Below are 14,743 nucleotides of genomic sequence, written 5' to 3'. Positions count from 1 at the left end.
TGACTTACTTCACTCTGTATGACAGACTCTAGGTCCATCCACCTCACTACAAATAACTCAATTTCGTTTCTTTTTATGGTTGAGTAATATTCCATTGTATATATGTGCCACATCTTCTTTATCCTTTCATCTGTTAATGGACACTTAGGTTGCTTCCATGTCCTGGCTATTGTAAATAGTACTGCAATGAACACTGCAGTACATGTCTCTTTTTGAATTATGGTTTTCTTAGGGTATATGCCCAGTAATGGGATTGCTGGGTCATATGGTAGTTCTATTGTTAGTTTTTAAAGGAACTTCCACACTGTTCTCCATAGTGGCTGTATGAATTTACATTCCCACCAACAGTGCAAGAGGGTTCCCTTTTCTCCACACCCTCTCCAGCATTTATTGTTTGTAGATTTTTTTGGTGAAATGCAAATTTTTTGTGTTGTTCTTGTATTGCCAGAACAATAGCCAGAACCATGGATTTTTGAAGTCTTAGTCCTAATTCTAAAACTCATCCTTCAGGTCCCAAATTAGAATGAGGCTATGCTCCAAAAGCTCCTTGTTCAAATTTAGGGTTTAGAACCCAGAACAAATTTTTGCAAAGAAACTGTTAAAAATGGTTCCCAGGTTAGCTAGGAAAAGCACTCAAAATACAGCATGTGAATATCAAAAGATATGGGGAAAGTTGTTATAAATTCAAACATTGCCTAAGAAATTATTTTCTTAAAGAATTTCTCTCAGATGTTGGTGCTCAAGGGAAAGCAGGATTATGAGCAAGAATAAGGAAGTAGGTCAAGAATTCAAGAACTATGCCAAAGGACTTAAGAAACTTTCAAGGACTTGAGAAGTCAATGATCTGCAATAGACATACTTTACTTTTATAATCAAGAGGGAAAAAAACACTTTTTAAAAAGGCAATTTAAAAACACTCATTCTTTTTTTTTTACATCTTTATTGGAGTATAATTGCTTTACAATTCTGTGTTAGTTTCTGCTTTATAACAAAGTGAATCAGTTATATATATACATATGTTCCCATATCTCTTCCCGCTTGCATCTCCCTCCCTCCCATTCTCCCTATCCCACCCCTCCAGGCGGTCACAAAGCACCGAGATGATCTCCCTGTGCTATGCAGCTGCCTCCCACTAGCTATCTACCTTACGTTTGGTAGTGTATATATGTCCATGCCTCTCCCTCGCTTTGTCACAGCTTACCCTTCCCCCTCCCCATATCCTCAAGTCCATTCTCTAGTAGGTCTGTGTCTTTATTTCTGTCTTACCCCTAGGTTCTTCATGACATTTTTTTTCTTAAATTCCTTATATATGTGTTAGCATACGGTATTTGTCTTTCTCTTTCTGACTTACTTCACTCTGTATGACAGACTCTAGGTCTATCCACCTCATTACAAACAGCTCAATTTCGTTTCTTTTTATGGCTGAGTAATATTCCATTGTATATATGTGCCACATCTTTATCCATTCATCCGATGATGGACACTTAGGTTGTTTCCATCTCCGGGCTATTGTAAATAGAGCTGCAATGAACATTTTGGTACATGACTCTTTGAATTATGGTTTTCTCAGGGTATATGCCCAGTAGTGGGATTGCTGGGTCATATGGTAGTTCTATTTGTAGTTAAAAACACTCATTCTGAACCGACTTGTGGTTGCCAAAAGGGAGAAGGGGTGGGGAAGGGATGGATTAGGAATTTTGGGTTAGAAGCTGCCAACTATTATATATAGAATACATAAACAACAAGGTCCTACTGTATAGCACAGGGAACTATATTCAATATCCTGTGATAAACCATAATGGAAAAGAATGAAAAAAAGAATGTATATATATGTATATCTAAGTCACTTTGCTGTACAGCAGAAATTAATACAATACTGTAAATCAACTATAATTCAATCAAAAAATAAAAAAGGGGCTTCCCTGGTGGTGCAGTGGTTGACAGTCCGCCTGCCGATGCAGGGGACACGGGTTCGTGCCCCGGTCCGGGAAGATCCCACATGCCGCGGAGCGGCTGGGCCCGTGAGCCATGGCCGCTGAGCCTGCGCATCCGGAGCCTGTGCTCCGCAACGGGAGAGGCCACAACAGTAAGAGGCCCGTGTACCGCAAAAAAAAAAAAAAAAAAAAATCATCAATCAACAAATTCTAAGACTTAGCATCTGCTTCTCCTCCCCTTCTCTAGTAGGCTTTCAGTGAACTGGAATGGAAGAAGAGTCTTTTGTTTATCCTTGGCACTTCAAAGGGGATGATTTAAGTCCCTATCTTACAACTTAGATGTAAAAGGATTCAGTACTTTTTAATGATTAATCAATGCAGTTTGCACTTTAGAAGAGCCTCCGAAGAACATTTATTTCATTGTGATAATGATGTAAATTAGTTATTACCTGTAAGCAGACTAGTGATAACTTGGGTTTATTTTCATTTTAAAATATCAATGCTAGCACAATTCAGGATCCGCAGACAGAAAGAACATTCTATCTGGAGTCGGAAGGCTTAATCACGTACAGAGAAACTACCGTGTGATCTCTTACGTCTCAATTTCTTCATGTGTAAAGGAAGTAAAAACTATTTCGTACTATTGTTCATTCCATAAATATTTATTGAATACTCACTAAGTGCCAGGCACTGCTCTAGATACTAAAGGCAAAATGATGAACATAAGTCTCTGTTGTCATGGAACAGAGACTTACATTCCAGAGGGAATGCTTACATTCCAGAGGGAAATAGACATAAACAAACAAACAAAATAATTTTAGCAGCTAACAAGAAATGCTATGAAAAAATAAAACAAGACCATTGTGCTAGTGACTGACAGTGAGGTCTACTTTAGATGGTTGTTAAGGAAAGACTTCTCTGAGCAGTGACGCCTAAATGAAGACCTGTACACCAACAAGGAATCAGCCATGGTACAGCCATGGGGTAATATCAGTTCCAGGAAGCCAGAAAATATATGCAAAGGCCTGAGGCAGGAACAAGTTTGAGGTGTTTTAGGAACACACAAAAAAAGCTAGAGTGGATAGAGAGTGGTGAGCAAAAGGTTTACTGTAGAAAGGTAAGTGGAGAAAGATCATAAAGCCATAAGTCATAGTAAAGAGTTTGGATTTTTTCCTATAGTCTAATATTAGAGAATTTTAAGCAGGGGGAAAAATATGATCTTTTTTTTTTTTTAATTTTTTTTAAAGATCACTTGGGCTGTTGATAGAAAATGGACTTTAGAGCACAAAAAGGAAACAAAGAGAACAGTTATGAGGTTTTTGCGATAGACCAAGTGAGACATTATGGTGATTTATATGCGATAGTGGTAGCAAGAAAAAATGGGAGAAGTTATGAGGCTTAATGAGGCAATGTATTTGACAATATTAGAAAATACCTACGACAATGATTAATATAGTAGAGGCTTGTGGCACACTGTATTTTCCAAAAATGGCCTATAATAGTATTTCTCATCCCACAAGCTCTTCTAGAACTTTGCCACTCCCTCATTAAGAAGTGGAGTCTTTTGGGGCTTCCCTGGTGGCGCAGTGGTTGAGAATCTGCCTGCCAATGCAGGGGACACGGGTTCGAGCCCTGGTCTGGGAAGATCCCACATGCCGTGGAGCAACTAGGCCTGTGAGCCACAACTACTGAGCCTGCGCGTCTGAAGCCTGTGCTCCACAACAAGAGAGGCCGCGACAGTGAGAGGCCCGCGCACCACGATGAAGAGTGGCCCCTGCTCGCCGCAACTAGAGAAAGCCCTCGCACAGAAATGAAGACCCAACACAGCCAAAAATAAATAAATAAATTTATAAAAAAAAAAAAAAAAGAAGTGGAGTCTTTTGTTTGTGGGTGGGTCTTTGTAACTGCCTTAACCTAGCAGACTGGGTGGGACATAATACAAATTATTGTACATTCTCTTCCAGCACCACAAACAGCATGGGAATCTTAATCTCCCAAAGCCAGATGACTGAGATCTCATTACGTAAGGATGAAGGAAAAGTGATATCCTTTGTTCATTTTGCTACTTGAAGAAATGCAATACAAAATGGTACAACAAATTATATAGAAAACTTTTAACAAAATGCTCTTAGGTTGTAGAATATCATGTATAAAATGATTCCATTTGTACAAAATATACATAAATGTGTATATAAGCACAGAGTTGCTAGGAAAGCTATTCTCCAAAACACAGATAGTAGGATTTCCGGTAGAACTTTCCTTCCTTCTACCTAATATAGTTTTCGCTATTGTTTAAATTTTTAAAAATTAAGATTATGTTGTCATCTCTTCAAGAACAATAAAACTATTTTTTAAAGCTTTAAAATAAAGAGTAATGTCAAATTCTGCAGAGAGAGCGATATTAAAACTAAGGGTAAAAAGCACCCACTGGGTTTAGCAACAAAGCTATGATTGGAGACCTTTGCCAGGATTTTCAGTGAAATCTGGAGGTAAAAAGATTGCTGTAAGGTAAATGCAAGATGGATGAATAAAGACAGACAATGTAGAAGACTCTTCCAACAGGTTCACCTATCCTGAAGAAGAGAGGTTAGGATAGTATTTCCAGGGAGACACAGAATTAGCAGAGATATTTTTCAACTTGGGAGAGATACAGTCCATGTTAATTTGTTAATGAAAAAGCCAGTAGATCCTAAAATTCATATAGAAATTCAAGGAACCCAGAATAGCCAAAACATCTTGAAAAAGAACAAAGCTAAAGCCCTTACACTTCCCAATTTCAAAACTTACTACAAAGCTACAGTAATTGAAATAGTGTGACACTGGCATAAGAATAGACATAAAGATCAATGGAATAGAACTGAGAGTCCAGAAATAAGTCTTCACATGGTTTATGGTTAACTGATTTTCAACAAGAGTGTCAAGACAATTCAATGGAGAAAAAATAGTATTTTCAATATATGGTGCTAGAATAACTGGTTACCCACATGCAAAAGAATAATAAAAATAATGAAGAATATAAAGTTTTTTAAAAATAATGTGACCATTAGCTCACACCATATACAAAAATTAATTCAAAATGGATCAAAGACCTAAATGAAAGAGCTAAAACTAAAAAACTCTTAGAAGAAAACTTGGGAATAAAACTTTGTGACCTTAGATTAAGCAATGGTTTTCCAGATATACCACCAAAAGCACAAGCAACAAAAGATAAATTAGACAGTCAAATTAAAAAATTTTTGTGCTTCAAAGGACACTATCAAGAAAGTAAAAAGACAAACCACAGAAAGGGAGAAAATATTTGAAAATCAGGTATCTCATAAGGGACTTGTATCTAGAATATATAAAAAATTCTTACAACAAAGACAACCCAATTTAAAAATGGGCAAAGGACCCAAATAGATATTTCTCTTAATAAGATTTACAAACAGCCATTAAGCACACAAAATGATGCTCAACATCAATAGTCACCAGGGAAACACAAATCAAAATATAGTAAGATACTACTTCACACCCACTAGGATGGCTATAATCAAAATGACAGACAATAACAAATTGTTGGCAAGGATGCAGAGCAACTGGAACCCTTATACACCTAGTGGGAATGTAAAAAGGTGCAGCTGCTTTGGAAAACAGTCTGGCAGTTCCTCAAAAAGTTAAACAGAGTTACCGTATGACCTGGCAATTCCACTCCTAGATATATATCCAAGAAAAATGAAATATATTTGGAGATATATATCCAAATATATATCCACTCCTAGATATATATCCAAGAAAAATGAAAACATATGTCCACACCAAAACTTATGTACACACAAGCGTTCACAGCATCATTAATCATAATACCCAAAATGTGGAAACAACTGAAATGTTCATCAGCTGATGAATGAATAAATAAAATGTGGAATATACATATAACAGAACATGCAGCAATAAAAAGCACTGATATATGCTACAATATGGATGGACCTTGAAAACACCATGTTAAATGAAAGAAGCCATATTAGAATTATTTAAAGAATACTTTAATATAAATTAAATAGATTAAATTAAATATAAATTAAATTAAATAGAATATAAATACATTCTATTTATATGAAATGTCCAAAAGAGGCAAATCTACAGAGACTGAAAGTAGATTAGTGGTTGCCTAGGGCTAGGGGTGAAATACTGGAAGTGACTGTTAATAGAAATAGGGTTTCTTTTAGGGGTAACGAAAATTTTCTAAAATTGATTGTGGATATGGTTATACACTTCTGTGAATAAACTAAAAATAAAAAGCTCATTGAACTGTATCTTTCAAAGAGATGGTATATGTATTAATATCTCAATAAAAAATGAAAAGCACCAGGCAACCTAAAAATTTACTAAAATTTTCCATATGAAATTGTTACAACTATGATGTTTAGTTGTTATACGGCAAAATAAATATTCTTAAAATAAACAACAAAAGTCTGTACATAGAAAGGAAGAAGTTGAAGACATACAGGAGAGAGGGAGGAAAGCAGAAAAAGGAGAAATCTATAGACTGAGATCCTCAAAAAATGTGTGAGCAGATGAAATCCAGAACACCCAAGGATTACCTCTTCCATCATGACAGAGAAGGATAGGCAGGAAAGTAAGTATACCAACAGGTGGGAGTACGAGCAGTTGAGAGTGTTTCCACCAAATGGACTCTATTGTCTCTGGGAAGCATGGCATCTTCTACGAGTGATGGAGGAAAGAGGAGGATTGAGAGAGACTGTAGAGGTAGTTGCCAGAGTGACAAACCAAATATTCACCCAATATTTTATTTGCCCATCTGTGCCATAAGAGTAATGCTAAAATAAATTAAATTAAATAAGTGGACAATCTTAGGATGAAAGCTTAATGTGAACAAAACTCTGGGACACAGAATATCAACTTTCATAATAATCTTTGTCATGTGAATGGGAAAAAATTAATTATGAATACCTCAAAATACTTTCCTTGAATATGATTCCATTTATATGATTCCATGTATCATGTAAACTTAACTTTTGCAAAAAAACTCTCCAGAAAGTGGGCATAGAGGGAACCTACCTCAACATAATAAAGGCCATATACGACAAACCCACAGCAAACATCATTCTCAATGGTGAAAAACTGAAAGCATTTCCTCTAAGATCAGGAACAAGACAAGGATGTCCACTCTCACCACTATTATTCAACATAGTTTTGGAAGTCCTAGCTACGGCAATCAGAGAAGAAAAAGAAATAAAAGTAATACAAATTGGAGAAGAAGAAGTAAAACTGTCACTGTTTGCAGATTACATGATACTATACATAGAGAATCCTAAAAATGCCAGCGGAAAACTACTAGAGCTAATCAATGAATTTGGTAAAGTGGCAGGATACAAAATTAATGCACAGAAATCTCTTGCATTCCTATACACTAATGATGAAAAATCTGAAAGAGAAATTAAGGAAACACTCCCATTTACCACTGCAACAAAAAGAATAAAATACCTAGGAATAAACCTACCCAGGGAGACAAAAGACCTGTATGCAGCGAACTATAAGACACTGATGAAAGAAATTAAAGATGATACAAACAGATGGAGAGATATACCATGTTCTTAGATTGGAAGAATCAATACTGTGAAAATGACTATACTACCCAAAGCAATCTACCGATTCAATGCAATCCCTATCAAATTACCAATGGCATTTTTTACGGAACTAGAACAAAAAGTCTTAAAATTTTTATGGAGACACAAAAGACCCCGAATAGCCAAAGCAGTCTGGAGGGAAAAAAACGGAGCTGGAGGAATCAGACTCCTTGACTGACGAGAGTATTCAAGGAAAGCAAAAGATATAAAATTTCCATATACTTCTTCCCACTGGTTCTACTTACCCTCTTAGGAGGCTTCTTTCTTTTCTTTTCAGGGCATTTAGATTAGATACAATTTTTCTTCTGTTCCTTTTACAATTCTAAAACTACTATATTAAGATTTGGATTATTACTATGTACCATGTAAGCTTAATAAAAATCATATTTGATATATTCAAAAACAGTTTATTTAGAAAAGTATAAATTCACTTTTAATTGTTTGATGTGAGTGGTGCTGATATCCTTCTAGGAGAATCTGAGACTCCCTCCTTAACATCTTTGGAAGAGAAACACATATACTTAAGCTCTTCAAAAACCTAAAATCCAAGAATTAGATGACAGATTTCTTTTTTAATCACCTTCCAGACATTGCTAAGGATTGCCAAATAACATTTAAATGTGTTTAGGTTACCAATGGTTTTGAAATTCAAAGTCACTATGAGTCTGTTTCAGTTAGCATGTAACAGCAAAGAACATATTATTTCTCTAATGATTCCTTTTACAAAGACTACCTTGAGTGGCCCTGATAACTTACTAACTCACTATTTCTAACATTCTCTCCGAAGTGTTATAAAAACAATACAAATCAAGAAAGAGTGTTAAATATTTATGGGTAATGACTAAACAAATCATATTTTATAATCTCAACTAGTTCCTTATACAACCTGATTAATCTTCAACATGTCCCTAGTTATTCCTTTTTCCAGTTCCCATGGCCATTGATCTAAATGTTTACTACATTCCTTAAATCTTGACTCTACTCTCATTTTTAACATGGACCCTGCTTCCCATCCCTACAACATTTAAGCATACTCCTACCTTAGAAACCCCTTCTCCTCAATTCCATATTCTTCTCTGCCTCTTTCACAATGAAACATCTTGAGTAATCTACACTCATTTTCTCCACTTCTTACCTCCTATTTAGTCTTCAAACCACTCTAATCTGGCTTCCACACCCACGACTCCATGGAAACTTCTCTCTTTGAGGGCATCAGTGATGTTCAAATTGATCAATCCAATGGATATTTTTAAGATTTCATCTATTCAATTCTCTCAATAGTATTCAAGGTAACTCACTATTCCCACATTGACTGCCACATTCTTCTGGTTTTTCTCTGATACCTCTGGCTGCCCCTTTTCACTCTCCTGTGCAGGCTCTTTTCTCTGCCAATCCCTTAAATATGACTGTGATGGCTTAAAATCCCTCCACAAATTCTTTGACACTCCTTTCAAAAGGTAGAGCCTAATTCTCCTGCCCATGCCTAAAATTCCCATCCCCATGAGCATATGAGCTGAACTTAATGATTCGTTTCTAATGAACAGAATAAGTCAGAAGTGATGTCCTCAGACCAGGTCATACTAAGCACTTTGGCTTCCTCCTGGCTCTCACTTGGATTACTCCTTCTGAGAGAAGCCAGATGCTCTATCATGATGACACTCATGTAGCCTAACGTAGAGGCTGGCTGGTGAGGAACTGAGGCCACCTTCCAACAGCCAGCAAGAAACTAAGGCTTTCTGCCAACAGCCGTGATTGTGAGTCATCTTGGAAGCAAATCCTCCAACTCCAGTCAAGCCTTTCAGGTGACTGCAAACCTAGCCAATGTCTTGACTGTAACTTCATGAGAGACTCTGAGGCAGAACCACCTAGCTAAGTCACTCCCAAAGTTCTGAGCCACAGAAACTATGCAATAATAAATATTTGTTTTAAGTGGCTAAAATTGTGGGTAATTTGTTACAACGCAATAGATATCTAATCCAACGGTGTTTCTCAGTGTTCTATTCAAAGCTCTCTATTATTCCCACTCACTCTCTCAACTCTCCATTTGTGTAAAGCTAATATTTACCTGTAACCCAGATTTTTTCCTAAGTTCCAGACTACACGATATCTTTACATCAATTTCAACATGCCCCAAAGCAACCACCTTTCTCACCTCAACCTATACTTCTTATCCTTCCTATCATCATTCATCAAAGGAAATCTAAAATCCTGGATTTCATCAGACTCCTCCTCCCCTTTCACTCACATCCAATCAATCACTGAAATCCTGTCAATATGACTTCATTATTTTTCTGTAACCATAGTATTCTTTAAAGAATACAAATCTTGCCTGAAGCTATTGATCAATTTTAAAAATCAGAGAGACAACCAGACATCATGTGCCACTTGATGTACAGGTTCCCCTGCTACCTGAAAGTACAGTGTTCCTATGAAACCTTCCTGAAATGGCATAAAGCAAAGAAGTAATAACCTTAGGACACATCTTTCTAACGGATGCACAAAATAAACCAAGGTAAAGCAAAGATGCTCACAGACACAGTTCAAAGCTATGGCAGTTTGATGCTGTGTAGTTCCCAGGGACGGAGCTTACTGGCGGCACTCTTGCTGCTTGGGGTACTCACTGCCTCTATAACAGCTCACTGCAAAAAAAAACCTCTGAATGCTATTTTTGCTTTTCACCTATTTTCCATAAAAGCAAAAATCCTCTTCGGATTTCTTCTGGTTAGCAAAAACAGGTAATAATATAGGTCTTTCCTCAAAGTGAAGTGGGGTAAAGCAAACTCTCAAAAAGCGGGAGATACCTGTAATATGTTCCACCTACAAAGTATTCCTGCCCAAAGGAAAAAAAAAAGTTAAGCTTCTAGCTCTAATTATAAGTTTATAGGAAACATGGAGGACAAAGGAACATGTATAAACATACCACAAGAATATTATCAGCAAAATCCAGAATGTAGAAAATCTACAGAATAATTTGCTGTCTTCAATCAATGAATGGCAGGACTTCTCTGGTGGCACAGTGGTTAAGAATCCGCCTGCTAATGCAGGGGACATGGGTTCAAGCCCTGGTCCGGGAAGATCCCACATGCCACGGAGCAACTAAGCCCGTGCACCACAACTACTGAGCCTGAGCTCTAGAGCCCGCAAGCCACAACTACTGAGCCCATGCATCACAACTACTGAAGCCCACATGCCCTAGAGCCTGCGCGCCGCAACTTCTGGGCCTGAGTGCCGCAGCTACTGAGCCCGCGTGCTGCTACTGAAGCCTGCGCACCTACAGCCCGGCTCTGTAACAAAAGAAGCCACCGTAATGAGAAGCCCAAGCACCACACAAAGAGTAGCGTCTGCTTGCCGCAACTAGGGAAAGCCTGTGTGCAGCAATTAAGACCCAATGCAGCCAAAAAAAAATTTTTCATTGAAAAAAAAGCAAATGAATGACAAAGAAAAAAAGAGGGAAGGAAGACCTATAGAGTAAAAGAGACTCAGTTTTATATGTGGATCTTATTTGGAATCCTGACTCAAATAAACCAACTGGTGAGGGAGAGGCATTTGAGAAAAAAATCAAGGAAATTAAACACTGACTGGATAGTTGAAAATATTAATAAATAATTATTATTATTTAGTTGTAATAATGGTATTGTGATAACATTTTTTAAGAGAGAAACCTTAACATTTAGTAATACATACTGAAATATTCACAAATGAAATAATGAGTTCTGGGATCTGCTTTAAAGTAATCCAGTGGGCTAGGAAGGAGCTATTGGGAGGATTAATAAGACAAGGTTGGCCATATGTTGATATTGTACAAGCTGGATGACAGGAATTCATTTTACTATCCTCTTCTGTGTATGTTTGAAAGAAATTTTCTATAATAAAAGTTTTTTTCTATAACAAAAAGTGCTTACAACACTTAAATGACTTTCCACTGCCCTGGCAGGGTAAAGTTCAAATTCCTTAGCATGGTTGATCAAGAAAACCTTTCATTATTGGGCCCCTGCTTCTCTCTCCAGCTCCTCTCACCATTGTCCACCACACAGCCCAAACTCCAGGACTAACGAACTCCTTACTCTTGTCTCCTCGAAAAACATTTATTCCCTCTATCTCAAGCACTTTTCTCTCTCTGCTCACATGGCTAATCTCTATTCACTATTCAGGTAACAGCAAACCTACTTCTTCTAGGAAACCTTTTCTGACCCTCCAAGACAGAGTCAAGTTACCCACCTCTGCACCTCCCAAAATCCTATGCTTCCCTTATCACAGCTCTTACCTGATATACACGGCAGTAGACTCTAGGTATCACGAGACTATGGACTATATCCATCTTATTTACCATTTTAACCCTTCTTCTTAGCATAGTGCCTGGCACATAGTACATAATCAATAAACATTTGATAAATTTACAAAAGGCACGACCTCCATTAACTTTCTAACCTTCCAACTCCTCACATATCTATATCTCACATAATCTATATCATGTATCTATGTCTCCCTCAATTTTCTTTCCTTTCTTGTCTTCCTTTGTGATCATGATTCACCTAAACGGTTGGCTGTCCACACAGTGTTCCCAAATTTATATCCTTAGCCCTCCCTGGGCATCTCCTAATAAAAATTCAACAAATTCTGTGCTATAATCTAACAGATCTTCATCTCCAGGCCTGACCTATGGCTCCAAATACCTTCTGGACTCAATCTCCTGTTATCTCCCTACACACCTTTACACTGAAGCTGCTCAGAAATTCTCAATATCTTAATGCATTTTATGTTCTCAAGTTTCCCAATTTGTACATATTTCCCACTGCCTGAAATGCCCTTCTTCTCTTCTACCTTTAAGTCTCGGCTCAAATGTCTCTCTAGTCTTTTTTAGGCAATGTGCCCACAGCAGTCTACTCTTACTTCTATTGTAGAATTTACCATATTGTTTTGAAATTATGCTTAGCTGTCTGCTCTGCTAGATTGTGAGTTCCTAGATGGAAGGGACTCTCTCCTTCGTGCTTGTACCTCCAACGTATATAGTAAAGTGCCTATTAAAAAGTCCCAGATAAATGCTTGCTGAATGAATAATTGTTTTTAATAATTAAAAGACTGAGCTTGAGCTGAAAAGATTGCCTAATTCTACTTTTCTAAAGAAGGTAATCAGTTTCTCTGTTCCTGTATTGGTCAGAATAATATACGAAACTCTTTTGCAAAAACTGAAAATTTATGTATTATGAAAATAAAAGAAATGTAAAGTAAAAAGACCATCCATTCCCAGAAGATAGGTTTGGGTCTGGGCCCAGGTCCAGAAGACAAGATCCAGGCTAAGGTGAGGTTTGGGTGAATCTATTCAGTTCACAGCAATTCCTGTGATCCTTTCCAACCCTGAGATTATCCCAATATCAATTCTTGGTACAGGCTGACTCTAAAACAAGGCCAATTTAGTTTAGTCCAGGGTTTTCATGGCCACCCTAGAATAGGCCTGCAACCACAGAGCCAGACCAGAGCCCGAGTGATTTGGGAAACAAGGAATAGAGTAACTTGCTATTTACTGCTCTGGTTAAAATGTTGTGCAACTAATTCAGATACTCCTCCTAGAAGATGCAGATCCAAGTTAACAGCCACATGCAAATCATTAAGATGTACCTTCATCCTTCCAAATCCTAATGTACTGAAACAATGTCCAAGTGTACAGAATTCATTGCCAACATTCAATGTTTCCTATTTTCTCTTTAGGTGAATACTTATCCTTTTCCCATCTCTTTTTTTTTTTTTTTTGCCGTACGCGGGCCTCTCACTGTTGTGGCCTCTTCCGCTGCAGAGCGCAGGCTCCGGACGCGCAGGCCCAGCGGCCATGGCTCACGGGCCCAGCCGCTCCGCGGCATGTGGGATCCTCCCGGACCAGGGCACGAACCCGTGTCCCCTGCATCGGCAGGCAGACTCTCAACCACTGCGCCACCAGGGAAGCCCCTTTTCCCATCTTTACTGGACCTCCTCTAATTTGGGATTGAGTATCATTTTATTTTCACAAGATCATTTTATTTTACAGTATTTCTCTGTGGTTTAGCTGCTGGCAAATACTTTAACACCAAAGAACAAGAAAAAAAGCTTCTAAATATCCATTAGTGAGAAATATGATACCTTCTTCTGCTGGCAGGGATGATGTTTTTATAGTCTAATCTCAGAAGGGAGGATAAGTAATGGGGTGGGGGAAGGTGGCAGGGAAGAAGTATAATTTAAATAACCGTATTTAGTCAGTAAGACAGAGAGAGATTTGTCAAGATATTCAGAAAGTAAAAGGGCAAGGAGGCAGAAAAAGGATATGACAAAGGAAGAAAAACAGGAAAAAAAGAAGATTCTGTCTGCGCTAGGAGTTCCCAAGAACCCCAGCTTGGGGCCTCTCCAGTGTGACCCTAGATTCAGACCCACACAAAGTTGGGATTTGTAGAGTAACTTCATTCCATAGTGCCACTCACTGAAATTACTCTACCTTGAATAGGCTGGAAAGGTTCAAAAGGATTTTCTGATTATCACTTCTACTGAAACCCAATATTACTCTTCATTTATCTGAACTATGGGATTTCATAATTCCAGAGTTTTCAGGATACAATGTTCATTTGCCTCTCTTTCATGGCTACCTAAAGATAATCTTGAACAATGTATTTAAACTTCATTCAGGTTTGGTCTTTTTTTTTCCCTTTAAAAATTATGTAAAGAAAGGAAGTTGATGTTGAAAGTTATACTTGTTACTCCTGCAGGCTTGTCTTTAGTAACTCAAAGATTGCATTTTTCTCCTTCCTGTAGTGAAGTGAAGTGTAATGGAAAAAGTAAAAAAGCCAGTTATTTAGAACCCTGATAACACTGCTTACTGCTAGCTCTGTGATCTTGAGCAAACTGCTTAAAAGCCAGGAGCCTCAGATTCCAAAACTGTAAAATGGGGATAATGAATACCTACCCTGCAGAATTATCGTGAGTAAAATGAATTAAGGGAACCACTAGACTAGAAGATAAGCTCCACAGAAAAGGAATGATGAATATATTGATCTCTGTTGATTCTTGCTCACGTGCACACGCGTGTGCACACAGACCCACACACCCCTAGCCTAAAGCAATAACAATTAACATGTAGTAGGCGCTCAATAAATATTGTTTAAATTAACGAAAAAATACTAGCGTCCCCATTTCTCTCATTGACATTAACCCTCCTTCCAT

General features: G+C 37.7%; 1 protein-coding gene across 5 annotated transcripts in view; it reads right to left on the bottom strand.

Annotated features, from left to right (window-relative positions):
* Positions 1-14,743, bottom strand: part of OSBPL9 (oxysterol binding protein like 9) — a 169,051-nt gene that overhangs the window by 153,175 nt on the left and 1,133 nt on the right. The gene's annotated exons all lie outside the window — the stretch shown is intronic.

This window comes from Pseudorca crassidens, chromosome 2 (genome assembly GCF_039906515.1).
Source record: "Pseudorca crassidens isolate mPseCra1 chromosome 2, mPseCra1.hap1, whole genome shotgun sequence".
NCBI classification, from domain to species: Eukaryota; Metazoa; Chordata; class Mammalia; order Artiodactyla; family Delphinidae; genus Pseudorca; species Pseudorca crassidens.
The sequence above is the reverse complement of the archived record's forward strand: the minus strand, read 5'-3'. Positions and strand labels throughout refer to the sequence as shown.